Source organism: Mus pahari, chromosome 2, assembly GCF_900095145.1.
Source record: "Mus pahari chromosome 2, PAHARI_EIJ_v1.1, whole genome shotgun sequence".
In the NCBI taxonomy this organism is placed as follows: domain Eukaryota; kingdom Metazoa; phylum Chordata; class Mammalia; order Rodentia; family Muridae; genus Mus; species Mus pahari.
In genome coordinates, this window is record NC_034591.1 from 22765803 (window position 1) to 22781274 (window position 15472).

Sequence of the window (15472 nt, forward strand, 5' to 3'; positions counted from 1 at the left end):
TCTTCTTCTTTTTCTTCTTCTTCTTCTTCTTCTTCTTCTTCTTCTTCTTCTTCTTCTTCTTCTTCTTCTTCTTCTTCTTCTTCTTCTTCTTCTTTTTCTTCTTCTTCTTGCTTGGGGAGATGTGAGATTTCAGCTATTCCTGCTGCTGTGACTGTTGTCTGCTGCCACAGAACTGGGGTTATGAACACATGCCACCACTCAAGAGCCTTTCAACATGGGCTCTGGGGCTATAGTCCAAATAAATCCTTTCTTCTCTAAGTTGCTTTGGTCATGGTGTTTTTTCACAGCAATAGAAGAGCAACAGATACAGAAGTGCACTCTCAAGCCAGCTGAGTTCACAACAACAATCACAGAATGGTGGTGGAGACAGAGGTTAAAGGTCACTGCAACTCTACTACATGCCAGGGAGTCAGGAGTAATGTTACATGCTTAAAACTGGCTTGGAGAGTCAATCTCAAGCCATCTCAAGACAAGACTAGGAAGCAGGTGAGTGTGATTTAAGGTGAATTAAGGTCGTTGTAGCAGTCATTTTATCTTGTGTATGTGACTGAGCAATCAAGTGAAGTGCTTGCTGTGTGCTCACTAAGACCCAAGTTTGGATCCCCTGTACCTATATAAAAGCCAGGCAAAGCCACACTTAGTGTTGTCGGGCAGGGACGGAGGAGATGAGAGACAGAAGGACCCCGGGAGCTTGCTAGCCAGTCAGTCTAGGTAAGTCAGTGAGCTCAAGTTCTTGCCTCAGAGAAAAAAATAGGGTGGAGAATAACTGAAGAGGACACCTGGTGCAGACCTTTGGCCCCTATGTGCACACATGCACACTCCAACATGCACATCACACCAAATGACTGAACATGTTCTTTGCAGGTGCTTACCTTAGTGAGGCCTGTGCCCATCTTTTCTTGAGGAGAGAGGGCATTCTTCCTCTCTTGATGTCTAGCTTCTGATGCCTCTTGCTGACTGGAATCTCTGGGGACAGCTGCAGGTAACTTTCCCAGAAGAGCTGATTGCTGCTTGAATAACTGTCCAGCTCAGTGCCCTGCCCCCCCATGATGACCTAAGTCATGCCACTAGGGGTTGGTGCTTTAATAGAGCCTCTGTGCATGGTCAGCAGCAGCTCCTGGCATATTCTCCAGCGACCCAGCACTTGGGGGGATCAAGTCACAGGATGATGGGAATGAATGCTGTCCACAGGTGAGGGGACCACCCTGCAGGTGATCGGGAGCAGCATGGCTTTAGACATGGTCCCACCCTTCTCTCAGAGTGGTTGGCTGTACCTGGAGTGAGAGTCTGGGTGCTTTGTCCCCTGTGGTGTCAACAGCTCTGGAATAAGCAGTTGCTGTCCCCTTATCCCAGGCCCGCTGCTCTTGCGTGTAGCAGTGTGGGTCTCTATCCATGGTAAGTAGGAAGCCAGACTTGGTGGTGAGGCACTGTTTGCCAAACACGAGTGGGAGGCTGAGAGCAGGGTAAGTGCTGAGGCAGTGGGATACCTGTAGAGGGAGGTTTGGGCTGAACAGCAGGTAGTGGAGGGAACTGGGTAGGGAGTCCAGGGAGGGAAGTCTTGGGCCGCACACACAGCCTGACACTGCCTCCGTTTTGCAGGCAACAGAGGGAATTTCTGCATGTTGCTGGGCTGTGAGGGTGGTTGATCTCCAGGGTAGGTTGCTTTGATGCCTGACTATGACTGAGTTGTTACCAATCAAGGAACGCTTGGGGATAGAACTCAGGTCTGCAGGCTTGTGTGGCAAGCACTTTACAGACTGAGCCATCTCTCAGTCCTTGATAGATTACCATTAGCGGTGACTCCTCTTCCTATGACCCTGACCCTGGGCAAGCACCCCATTCCTTGCTGTGCACAAATCTTAAATGGAACAGCGTCTTGTGCGGACTCATGTTTGCCTCCTTTCAAATGGCATGGTATGAGTTCTACTCCTTATTGTGAAATTGATTTCTGCAGTTGAGCTATGTCCTATTGCACAGATAGGCCATCCGTGTATCCACGCCTCTAGCAAGATCATCTGAGTTTGTGTTGGTGGCAGTTTTGACTGTTGTGTATTGCGCCACTGTGACCTTTGTGTTCAGGTTTCTGTGTGGACATGAGTTCAGTTCTTGAGATGGTTTCTGGGTAGCTTTTCAGGAACTGGGTCAAAAGTGAGAGGGAGTGTCAAAGATGCCACCAGGAAAAGGCTTGCCAGGAGGATGTGGATGCTGGTTCCTTGGTGGTGGCCCTAGACCAGGCAGCAATTTGCAGTCACTACATGCTACACAGCTTGCCTGTCAGTGTGTAGTATCTGGGGAGAGCTGATGACAGCTGTCTTAGTCACTGACTGAGCAGTGGTCTGTGTTCTTTCTACAGCTCTTGAAAACTTCATGTATAGTAAAGGTTACAATGAAAACCATGTGTGTGGACACATGTGTGGGAATGTAGTCTGCACACTGTCCCGAAGTCACCCCTCCTGCTCTCTAACCTTCAGGATATGGCACAGTCACATGTTTAAGATGGAATCATGAGTTGTGAGAGGGAGCTGACATGTACAGGTGGAGAATACAGACCTAGGTGAGAGGAGCATGGGCTCTGGCTTGCCAGCTTTCCTTGTCTACTTTCCCCTCTACTAGGGCCTCTTGCCTGGGTCCCAGGGAGCTTGCTTGTATGTATGCCCCTGGACCTCAGTTTCCCTATCACTGAGACAAGATGGTACTGACTCAGAGCATCACTCTGAGACTGCATGTGATCTTGGAGAATCCTTGGAGACACACCACCCTGCAGGCATCTTCACACAGTCCACTTCCACCCACATGATACCCACCCAAGAGCTCTGGGAGATCTTTCTAGCTTATGGACAGGACAGGCTGACCAGGGGTACATTTCCAGAGTAGCCAGCCCTGGCTAAGGACAGGTGAGAATGGATGGAGAAAGCCCTCAGTTTCTTCTTCCTTGGGACAACTAGTCACAGACTGCATGTGACTTCCTGTGGTCACTTGTTGATCTCCTATGGTGACTTTCTCCAGTTCTCCAGTCCTGGCCAGGACAGGACCCCAGAACAGCTGTTCTTTACAAATCCTTTTCTTTGTTACTAGGCAGCAGATTTTGGGGTGCTTTCCCCTGAGGAATTTTTGTTGTTCTCTGTCATCTGCCTGAGCCTGAGTGCTTCCCAACTATGATATCTCTGAGTCAGGTAAGGGAACTTTGCTAATCTGCACAGCACACGCCTAATGCTTGGAATTAATCATCACTGTGTGCAAACAGGTGGGAGCTGGATCCTGCCATCAGGTATCACCATGCCTGTTCTCAGCAGAGAGCTGCAGGAGAGAGGCCCAGGGATATTGGTGGCTGATCATGCTGAGGAAGGACGGCTAATCATCTGAGAACTTCTACCGTGTGGCCTTGCAGAGCAAGAGGCTTTCACAGGCTGCACGGGAAAGAGGCAGTCTCCTTGGATCATAGGCTTGCAAGATTCCTCGCTTTGTTCCCCCAGAGGAGGACTTATGTGTCTCCCACATTCTCGCCCCTTTCCTCCCTGTCCTGTAGGAACAGGGAGGCTTTAAAGATGCTTGTGAAGTGCCTGAGGGATTTGCAGTGCTGATACCAAGGCCTTACCAGTGAAGGGGTCACTGCAGATGATCACCCCATTTTTTTCTACATGCTGTTGGCCTGGATGGTCAAGACAGGGGGCTGCTTTGTTGCTTAGATCAGAGGGGCATACGTCTTTTTTCATGTTGGTCACTTGGGCCTTGGCTGGCAGAAACAGGCTGTCGGTCATGGTATGCGCATTCTAACTCTGCTGGGGCGTCAGTAGCTAACTCTCCACAAGACAGCTCTTCTTTGTTTGGTAAAGGGAACAGAGCCAAAGGCTTTTAAGACATGCCTACTAGGGCATCTTATGGCTTTTGGCGACCCTCACATCCCATTTCTTTCCAGGAACACTGATCTGGAGTCAGAATAAGGACTGGCCTGTTTGCCTTGGTCTCTAAAACCTGGGCAACCACTCTTAGCTTCAGTGCTGGTTCTCAGCAACAAAAAGGACAGGTGCCTTTGTACCCTACACTTGCCTGTGGCTTGAGTCCTACATGGTGGTAGGGATACTTGGGATAATAAGGACAGATAAAAGCCATGTGTGTTGGTGCACAACTTTAATCTTATCACTTGGGAGGCAGAGGCAGAGGCAGGTGGATTTCTATGAGTTTGAGGCCAGCCTGGTCTACATAGTGAGTTCCCAGACAGCTAGAGTTATGTAGTGAGACCCTGTCTTAGAAAAACAAGCACGCAAGCAAGCGAGCAAACAAACAAAAGCTTTGGCAAGGGGAGAAAATCAGACAAACCCGACAGCCTTCTTGATCTTTGGATTGTGTTTCCACACACCTGCCTCTGACATACACTGTCTCATCTGCTTGTCCTTCTGTCTGAAGGCATGACAAAGCAGATCTTATTGCTAAGGCTGAGTCCAGTACTTCATAAAGCATGAGGTGGAGCAGCAAACTGATGTTCAGATGTTTATGAAACACTGTGTTTCTGTGAGCTGATCCAAGGCATCCTCAAGTTGAAAAATAAAGTAACTTTGGTTATTTTCTGGACTGTTCATTATCATAAAGACTTGAAGATTAATGACCTGAATTAAAGAAGAATGGGTAACCAAATAGAGCCCCCCGTGCTAGGCTCTGAACTATGAACTTTTATGATCCTGTGGCAAGCCTTGGCAGATGCTGGGAAAATAAAGAAATGGTGACAGGTAGAGAGGTGGCTCAGCAGTAAGGGGGGCTTGATGCTCATGCAGAGGCCCTGGCATGGGAAGTCCAAGCTCTATATTACATCCTATGGTTCAGGATTTGGAGTGTGGCATAGGCACTCCTCTCTCTGTGACACTGGTGACGGCTCTTCCAGATGCCCTGGTTGGCCCATGTGTTGCAGCTGCAGGTTCAGTGAGTTCAGTGCTGTGTGCTTGGCCTTCTCCAAAGGTAGTAGGTTTTGCTTCTTGTCTCTGGACAACTGCTCTCTGCATATAGCTCATAAAACAGGTTCAGCAAGTTGTAGGTCACAGTCAGAAGGCTCTGCTGGCGCAGGCCCTCCAGTGCTGACTTCTTGGTGACAGCAAGGGCTCTGATTGCCATGGGGTCCTGCTGCTGTAGGGAGGTTGGGCCCTGTTCAGGTGTGGCACTAGCACCAGACTTTCTCTTTAGGGGCTGTCTACAGCCCATTGGTGTAACTGTATCTGCCATGCTGCCAAAGAGGAAATCTTACTGCTGCTCACAACTAAATTTACAAAGGGCAGGAACTCCACTTGGCAAATGGCCCTGTTTACTTGAGGCTGCCTTCCCTGAACTTAGACAAAGTTCAGGTGTAGTTGCTTGCAGATATGGGGGCTTTGAGCCCCCAGAGCACTTCACAGCCTGCATACCTCTGCTTTGATCTACACCAGCAGGGCTTCCCAGACAGCAGCAACTCAGTGGAGAACTGGAGGCCTCCTGCTACAAGCCGTTTCCTCCCAGGTGTATGCCCCGTGACTACTCTGTCCCTTTTCTTATCAAACAAAAAGAATTTATTGGAGGTTGTGACCAGCTATCCATGGGGAGATCTTGGACTCTACCTTGCATGCAAGCATGTTTCCGCCAGGTTCAGGCAGGCCCAAACAGGGCTGTCAACAGGGCATGGCGATACAACAAAGTACTTCTATCTGGAGGTGTATTTGTTCCTCACAACCACTGGAAATGAAGTACCTGTGTTAGTCAGCTTTCCATCCATGTGCCAAAAAACTGAGGAAAATGCTTTAGAGATGGGAAACCTGGTTTTGGCTTATGGCTTTAGATGTTTTCAGTCCATGGAGACTTTGGCGGCATAGTGCCAATGTGCAAGGGAAAGGAAGTGGCTTTCACTGAGGCAGAGAGAGCAAAACACAGAGCATGAAAGTGAGCTAGTGCAGTCAGGCTTCCAATGATGTCACTTTCTCTCCTAGAGGCCCCGTGTCTTGGGAACCCTGTTAATTGAGACACAAATGGCCATTACATGGCCATTTGAGGACATTTCAGGTTTGGAGTCAAATAGCACTTGTACTATTTTATTAATTTATTTTGTGCATGTATAAGCTAACGGTGTTCATAGTTTATAATGCACAGCACTCATTATGACATTTTTATACTTGTATATAGTGTACTTTGTGCAAACTTACTTCTGTTATCCTCTCGTGCCCTTCCTCCTCCCAAGTAGCTCTCTTTGAACTCTAATGTCTTAATATGTATTATAGATGCATATCTATATATCTATGTTATACATATGTATATCTACAGACATGCAATAGTGAAACTGTAAAATCCAATGGGAAGCTCAGAGTCTGTGAATGGCTGTTCTAACTCTTGTTAGAACATCTCAATTGTTCATTGAGATGTATAGATTTTGGGTTAATTTCACTGCATGATTTTTTTTATTAGCAAATTCTTTATAATAAAGTTTTAACAAATTTGAAACAATTTCAAATGACAGTTTCCATCATTATGTCTGAGTAGAGCTACATTATGCATACAGGCCACACTCATTCTCCATGTGTCATTGCTGGGCACCTAGGAAAAGGGGTCTCTGTGGTGTGGTCACCTGGAGTCCTTCAGGTAGATACCACACATGGAATGGCTGGGTCACATGATAGTTCTCTATTTGGTGTTTTTGAAGATCCTCTGTCCCGATTTCCATAGAAACTGCAGTAGTTTACATTCCCACCAGCAGTGAATAGGCTTCCTCTTTTCCCACATCCCCACGAGCATTTGTTGTTTGTTTTCTCTGTGACAGCCAATCCGTGTGGAGTTAGATGGAATCACAGTGTAACTCTGGCTTGCATTTCCTTGATGGTTAAGGATGTCGAGCACTTCCTCATCTTGGGTCATTACTGCCCATCCCTCCTTTTTCTGTTGAGAGCTGTCTGCTCAGTTTCTTTGTGGCACTTGCTATCTGGATGTTTGTTCTTTGTTTTTTTGTTTGTTTTGTTTTGTTTTATTTTTGTTTTTTTGTTTTTTTGAATTCTTTGTAGATTGCACAGCAGTAGCTTAGGCAGTAGGATCCCCTTTTGGAAACAAGCTGTGTTGTACACCCAAACTCTCAGGGAGAAAGAGGCAACTTTCCTTCCTTGGCACGCTACTGCACCCTTCTGGACCCTGGGATCTCACGGCCCCGAAGTCCTCAGATGCCCTCTCCCTTTCTGGATTACGGAAGTGTCATTTTCAAGTTGTTTGAACATATGAAGTTCACTGACACAGACTCATGTCTCAGAATAGAGGGCTTCTGGGTGCTCCAGTCAGCACGGGGACCATAGAAGGGTGACCTTGTGTAAGAACACATCCACTGTGGGGACACATGTCTAATTCTACACCTCCTGGGGGGCCTGGGAATATGTTCCATCTGGATCGCCAGTGAGGTAAGGCACGGGACCTTAGCAGGGACTTCAGTCACCAGGGCACCGAGGCAGTGTCAGCTTCTTGACACTTGTCCTTTGGAGGTATCTGCTTATTCCTTCTCACCAGCTCTGCTTTAAAAACATCTTGCTGCATACTTCCTTACAGATCTGGCATGCTGGCCTCTGTATTAACTTTGGAGTTTTGCCTGTCCAGTCTTGCTTCATTTGGGACCAGTTCCTGACTTTGTAGGCTTGGCTTTTTTTTTTCACTTGCAGGGTTAGTGACAACTTCTCTCCTATCTGTTCTTTGCCTTGTTAGAGAAAGGAAGGAAGCCAGTCCATTGCAGTGGTTCTCAACCTGTGGGTCATTACCCCTCTAGGGGTTGTTGAATGACCCTTGTACAGGGTTGCCTAAGACCATTGGAAAACACAGATATTGCTATTACGACTTGTAACAGTAGCAGCATTACAAGTAGCAATGGGTTGTGCATCACCGCATGAGGAATTGTAATAAAGGGTTGCAGCATTAGGAAGGCTTAGAACCACTGTCTTCGAGCTAACATTATTTCATGGGCTAATGTCTGGACCCTGTGACTGTACCTATGCTGAGCTCTTGATGCTGAGACGGGAGGTGTGCCTGCTTAGATGCCGCCCACACCCCTTGTTAGATACTTCTGATTTGTCAAAGCATCCAGCTGTGCTGATATTTACTTTGCCCTCTGTGGCTCAGCACTGTCCCAGGAACATCAGCTGATTGTATGAGGATCCCTGTATCACCTACTTGAGGAGCTGGAAGTGGACAGAATTGCACCGTTGGGTTGCATTTTCCCCTGTGCCACACCTACTCCCTACAGTTTGACATGCACTGTTTATTTGTATTCTCTGCCTGCTTTGCTTTGGTGGTTGGTCAGTGAGGTCTGAGCACAGCACATGGATGGGTCCCAGCTATCCTGTCCTCACCATGCTCTGTCTGGGGGTGACCATGGCAGGGCCAGAGATAACCCCGCCTCATTCCACTCCCCACTATTGAGATCATCTGTAACAAAACATGGATGTAATGGTACCTGGAGACCTTCCTGGCTCCTCTGTCGGTGTGCATCCTCAGCAGCATCCTTGCCCCACTGGCTGACTTGGCCTATGGCAAGCCACCAAGGTCTTACTCAGAGCTGCTACTCTCTCCAACAATCTACTGAATTTGAGTGTTTGTCTACTATTGTGGAGTGGGGCAGATGGCTGTAAAAGTCTATAATAATTGTTTCATTTTGGTCCCAATGAAGCCTATCTGTGCTTTCACAGGGAGACAAAATACAGCTAGTGCTGCCCTATGCATCTCCACAGTCGATGTCCCGAGAGAGCTCAGAAAGAAACTCTCCTTGAAGATTGGCCAACACTGAAATGGAGGAGGGTAACACTCAAAGTTGCTGAAAGAGCAGGCACAAGAGGCCCTGGGCCTGGGTTCTAGTGCATGTTCAGTAGGTCAAGCAAAGGCCAGACCACTAACAAGGAAGGGCTGAGGACTGTAGGCCAGCGCCACCAAGACTGGAGATGCCTTTGACCATGGGATTTCCCTGCATGAGGAAACATTTCAGAGTATCTGAAGCCAAGAAGTGCCCCTCCTGGTCAAATCTGAGGGCTGCTCAGCCGTCAGGGCAAAGTGGGATGGGGATGGATTCCGAGCCTTCCAGAGTTGTTCCGTTTGGTTTTTGTGCATAGCTTCTGCTTTATGCACATGTCAAGTGTGCCTCATTCAAGGCTAGTCCTCATCTGGTCCTTGGTAACATTGTGCAGCCTGCATGCTCATGTTTCCTGGGGTCTGAGAAGGCAGTGGGAAGATAGTATTATAGGCAGAGGCCCCAGGGTACCTGGGGTGGACAGATCTCTGTCAGAACTGAATGCACGCTCAGGACAGGGGTTAGCTGTGCTGGGCAGCTTAGCCACTGGAAACTACCAATCAGGGACTTCCCCAGGCTGCTGCCTGTGCCCTCTCCTGCTCCACTGTTACCCCCGCTTGTCTCCCGGAGCAAAGAAAGTGAATAGGTCTGGCTGTTCTTAGAAGAAGCTTTTCTGCAGTGGCCACCGGGGCAGGAGTTTCCTCCTAGTTATTTCCTTAAAAGCTCTGGGCCTGCAGGGCTGTGGCTCTCCTTGGGCCCAGACACTGTTAATGATTAACTTGGGAGCCTCTGGTGCTTGGTGTCCCCTCTCTACTTGCACATGAGCAGCCCTTGTTCTTGAACCAGAGCCAAGGAGTGCTGGGGAAGGGCAGCAGTCTGTTCAGGGGAGGATGGAAGCCCAGGCCACTCCTTAGAATTCTCGAAAGAGGTCAGACAGGCTCTCCTCAGCACAGCTCTCCACAAATTCCACTTTTGAATTTATCACCCTAGAAACCTAGAGACCCTGCCAGCCTCCAAGAGTCTGTGCAGAGGACTCTGGGACCCTCCCTGTCAACTGTGTGAGGATGCAGGTGTCCTGCCTGGGTCGCTTCCCTGTGGACACAGCTGCCTGCCCTCTGCATTGCCACCCTCTGTCTCCTCTGCTTACCTTCAGAAGGTGGGATACTTAGATGCAGGGGACCCACTGATAGGACAGTCTGGTTTGGGGGCATCCCATACCAGGAACCCTCTATAGCTAGAATCAGGCCTCTCCTATGGCTGGCAGCCTTTGCTTTTTTTCTTCCCCCTGGAGGATTTCCCTGAGACTACCCAGGCCTGGGAGATCTTGGTGTTTCCACTTTCATTGACTGAGGCCACATACTGTGTGGCCTAAAAGATCAGCGACATGATGAGAGACCTTTCTTCATCTCCCACAGTTGCCTCTACCTACCTCAGGCCTTTTGGCTGGGTGACAGAGCTCTTGGTGACTATTGTCCTGGCTAAGTGGGAGGTGATGAGCTCCCTGAGCACGTTGTTCCCCTCTCTGTTGTTCACAGCCAGCTTTCCTCACTGCTCACTCTGTGGGTGTATGAGGTGTGGGTGTGCCGGTAGCTTGATGACAGTGTAAGGAAAGGCAGGTAAGTTAAATCAAGTAGCACAGTAGCTCTGGGGCTAGCCTGGGCTACCCCCTTCTGATATCCCCTTTACACATCTTCCCCCTTCTATTCTCCTCTGATAAAGGAAAGCTGTCCCTGAATATCACCCCACCCTGACTGAACCACCAACCAAAAAGCATACATGGGCTACACCTAGGCTTACCTCTCATATGTAGTACGTGTGCAGCTTGGTCTTCATGTGTGTCCCCCAACAACTGGAGTGGGGCTGTCCCCAAATCTGTTGCCTTCCCGTGGATCCCATCCCCCTAACAGCTCCCATTTTAAAGAGTATTCCATTTTAAAGAGCCCTATCCAACTGCTGGTTTCTCTCAGGTTAGTCAGAATTTTCCCGGTGGTCTTCATCAAGGCCGGTGCCATGAGTGTACAGAGCCGTCACAGTCTGAGCTTATACGAGGCTGAGGCTCCACATCTCAAGGTTCATGCTCAGTAATGTCAATCATACCCAGGGCAGATTGAGATGTGGTGGGTACTGGATTGCCCTTTACCCCTTCTTGCAAAGGCAACCTTACTGAAGGGATTGGCTCCAGCTGTAGATGGAGAAAGCACTCACAGGGAAGCCAGAGAGGAGTTAGGGCTCTAATGTTGCATCTTTCTGTCCAGCAGCTCTCTCCCAGACGGTGGTCTGATCCATCAGTGCAGCATGGTTGAGCAGAAATGTACTATTAATGCCCCATGAGACCAGTACTATGAGGACCAGTTGCTCATCTGAGGCTGTGAGAGCAGCTGCTGATGGCCCGCCCATCTGCAGCCATTCTCAGTGCTGCTCAGCTGGCCTGTTCAGCCACCCTTTGATGGTTGTCTGGTCAACCACTGTGGCCTCAACCTTCACAGCTTCTTCCGGCCTCTGCCCCAGCCACCATCCTCTGACCAGTACCCCTACAGCTTGGCTCTTGCTTCCCATATGGACAGAATATGAATGGCTTTTCCTACCAGAGCAACTGGGTTTATTTGCTTGTCATTTTAGCATTATAGATGCATGCACAAAGCAGAAGCCAGCTTCAGGCATGATCTAGTAACTTCCAAAGAACATACTAGATATTCAGATGTGAGCCCTAGTAATACATAATACAGGGAGATATTGGGGGACCTTTCAGGGTTAAGAGAATCCAGAATTGTAACAACACATTTTGGAAGCAAATGTTAAAAGATAAAGATTCCACAGCTATGATGTATTTTATTTCCAAGTAAAATTTCAAAGTTCTAAAAGGCAAATATCTGTGAGTCTCTATGGGGCCTCTGTTATTAAAATTTTCTCTGTGGATCATCCTGCCATAATGTTAAAAACCATTCTTTAAATTGTATCTATTTAATTTTTTTAATTGTGTGTTTGTGGGCACATGTTCCAAGTTTCACGTGTGGAGGTCAGAGAAGAACTTTATGGAGTTGTTTCTCTTTACTTGGGTTCTGGGCACTGAATTCATGTTGTTAGGCTTGCATGACAAGTGGATTTATCTTCTGGGCCATCTTGATGGCCCTACAACCATCTTTGACGGTGCATCAGAAAGATGGGCATCTGGAAGGCCCCAATATCTTTGCCTTATAACTAGTGAACATCACACGACAACAAAGCAGCTGCAGACAGTCCGCGATGGCGCAGTCTCAGGGATTTTCCCAGTAAAGAAACGCTTTGCCTCAGAGAAACAGGCAAAGAAGGCCTCGGCATACTCTGCCTCATCCCCTGGTGGCAGCAGCTTGGATGTAAAGGGTTCTTTCCAAGGGACCCCTCCTACAGGAACATCTTTATTACAGGTGCTCCCTCAGAGAATGAGCTCCTACTGTGCCCCACACTTGGGTCTCTGCTGCCACTGTGCTCACATTCTCTTAGGCTGCTGTCCCCCATCATCTGGATTTCCATAATGACAAGCTACCCTGCTCTATCTTCTACAGCCACGTTGCCTTATGGCTGTGCTAATTCTGGGGTAAGTCATAGCTATGTAATGCCACCCATGAGGCTTAGTGTCACTGCCTTTTATTTCCTGGCTTTGAAATGCTGCAGACCCAGTTATCAAAAATATAGCCACCTTCGTGCTTGGGTCCTTGTCCTGTGGCCCCAGTAACTGCTATACCCTGTCATCTCTGGAGTCTTGTTTCAATGTACAGTGACATCTCTTTCTGGGACATGAAGGCTCCTGTCCTGTGCCTTCAAGGCCTGCACTACAATACTGATATTATATTCTGCTGTAAGGGCCTGAGATAGTATTCTGCTCGCTCCTACTTTTAGGCTTTGAGTGGTAATTGTGTATCAACATTTTTAAGACCCATATTTCCACAGTGACTCACTTCTTGGGGTCAGAATGACCAGAGTCTCTTTAATCACCAGGGATGAGTTGCTAAAGTGCCCTACCCTATGGTGTCAATATATTTGGGGACATCCCAGAACCCAGGATCCAACTTTGTGAAAAAACATTCACATACTTATGGCTAGAAAGGGAACCTATAGTGTAAGGTCTAGGTGTCACAGGACTCTGAAAGCCAGAGTATAAGACTTCTGTTACACAGCTGCTCCGAGACCTTGCACTTGAGAACCTAGAATCACCCCAGCTGCCTGTGGGCCATGCTAGACTAAGACGGTTATCCTTATCTAGAATGTCCTCAGTTAGGACAAGAAAACCAGGAGAACCTATCAGTTTTTCCACTAAAGATCTCAATGGCCCTTGCTGACATACAAGGGTCACTCTAAACACCTTAGCTGTGACTATTGAGACTCCTATAATCCTCACTGTCACTGTTTTCAACTGATAAAGCAGAATAAAGACTTTACCTCTGACCCCTGGAATCAGAGCTGCCACACTCCACCCAATGGCACCATTGTGTAGATGAATGAGACTGACATCTCTATGTTTTGGAAGAGGTGACTGCTTCATCAAACTCTCAGACATCAATGTGTGGTCACAAGAAACATGAAAATTCAAGAAACCGTGATATCGTTCAGGAGAACCATACTTCTTTAGTAACTGACTCCAAAGGAATGGAAATATATGGATGAACTGAAAGGGCATAAAATAATTGTTATGAGAGCTAAAAAAAGACACAAGAAAATATAGGTAGAGGTTCAATGAAATCAGGAAAAAGATATACAGATAGCATGAAAACTTTAACAAAGTGTTAGAATTTATAAACAAAAACAAAACACAGCATTAAATAAAATATAGTCTCAATAAAATAGAATATAGTCTATGAATTTTGAGTTAGGTTTTTAAAAACTATCTAGTGAGAGGAAAACAAAAACAAATGAAAAAGTAAAGAAAGTCCCTGAAGCTGATGGGAAACCAGAAATCTCAGCTGAGAGAAATGGAGACAGGAGTAGGGTGTTTAAGGGAGGAGCAGTGTCTTAGTCCCTGTTCCAGCGCTGTGAAGAGACACCGTGACCATGGCAACTCTTATAAGAGAACACATTTAATTAGGAACTTGCTTACAATTTCAGAGGCTTAGTCAATGTCTTAGTTAGGGTTTCACTGCTGTGAGCAGACACCATGACCAAGGCAAGTCTTATAAGGACATTTAATTGGGACTGACTTACAGGTTCAGAAGTTCAGTCCGTTATCATCAAGGCAGAACATAGCAGCATCCAGGCAGGCATGGCACAGGAGGAACTGAGAGTTCTACATCTTTATCTGAAGGCTCCTAACAGAATACTGACTTCTAGGCAGCTAGGATCAGAGTCTTATAGCTCACACCCACAGTGACACACCTACTCCAACAGGGTCATACCTTCTAATAGTGCTGCTCTCTGGATTGAACATATACAAACCATCACAGTCAACTATCATCATGGTGGAGAGCCAGGTGGCAGGCATGACAGGCATGGTGCTGGAGAAGCAATTGAGAGCTACATCCTAAACTTCAAGCAGAGAGAAAGACAGTGGGCTTAGCATGGGCTTTTGAAAACTCAAAGCCCATCCTCAGTGATACACTTCCTCCTAATGTTTCTAATCCTTTCAATTAACACCATTCCCTGGTGACTAAACATTCAAATATATGAACCTCCAGGGGTCATTCTTATTCCAACCATCACAAGCAGAAAACTCATGAGAGTGACTGAGAACTTTCCAGAAACCCAGGGAAACTACAAATGGAGTTCAAAGGCCTCAAATAGATGTAATTCAAAGAAATATTGCACTGAAACACATTTATAATCAAATTATAACAGTCAAGAATAAAGAGAATTTTGAAAGTAAAAAAAGAAAAGTAGTGTGTCACAATCAAGAGAATACTCATTATGATAAGTGCGTTTCTCAGCACGACTCCATCTGGTCAGGAGAGAATGGAATGACATATTTCAAATGCAGAAAACAACAACTATAACAATCACCTGTCAAGCAACAGTAGTTTTTATCTGGCAGAGCTTTCTAACAGAGGTTAAGGGGAGATATACTGATTTTCTCCAAAGCTGAGGGAGTTCATTATCATTAGACTCCCTGATGAGAAAATACTAAATGACAATTTCCATGATAACAAAGCAATACTAACAGCTAACAAAACAGCTGATGATGTGACATTTACTGATGAAGGCAAACCTAAATCCAAGTTTAGAATAAAACTGCAGTGGTGATATATACATCTTTTAAAAGGCAAATGTTAAAAGACCACAGTATAGCGAATGGAAGTTTACTTGTTAACTGGAACTGGAGAGTCCATGGTGTAGTACTTGTGAGCGTATCGTTTGTAACTGGAACTGTGTGTGGATGTGCCTGCTTCGGGGCCACCCACAGACCTGTAAGCAAACTTTTACCCATGTTCCATAAGCAAACCTAATCAACTCATTAACTGATCAAAAAGGGATCAAAATATTAAAACTAACTGGGGTGGTGTACTGGCTAGCTTTGTGTCAACTTGACACAGCTGGAGTTATCACAGAGAAAGGAGCTTTAGTTGGGGAAATGCTCCCATGAGATCCAGATGTGGGGCATTTTCTCAATTAGTGATCAAGGGGGAGGTCCCCTTGTGGGTGGGACCATCTCTGGGCTGATAGTCTTGGATTCTATAAGAAAGCAGGCTGAGCAAGCCAGTAAGGAACATCCCTCCATGGCTTCTGCATCAGCTCCTGCTTTCTGAC

At 46.9% G+C, this 15472-nt stretch overlaps 1 long non-coding RNA gene across 1 annotated transcript in view; it reads left to right on the plus strand.

Annotated features, from left to right (window-relative positions):
- The window catches only part of LOC115063407, a 16986-nt gene extending 16506 nt beyond the window's left edge, over positions 1-480 (plus strand). The window contains exon 3 of the long non-coding RNA XR_003843271.1: positions 288-480. This is a non-coding gene — a long non-coding RNA (uncharacterized LOC115063407). The remainder of the gene's footprint in view (positions 1-287) is intronic.
- The last annotated feature ends 14992 nt before the right edge of the window (positions 481-15472 follow it).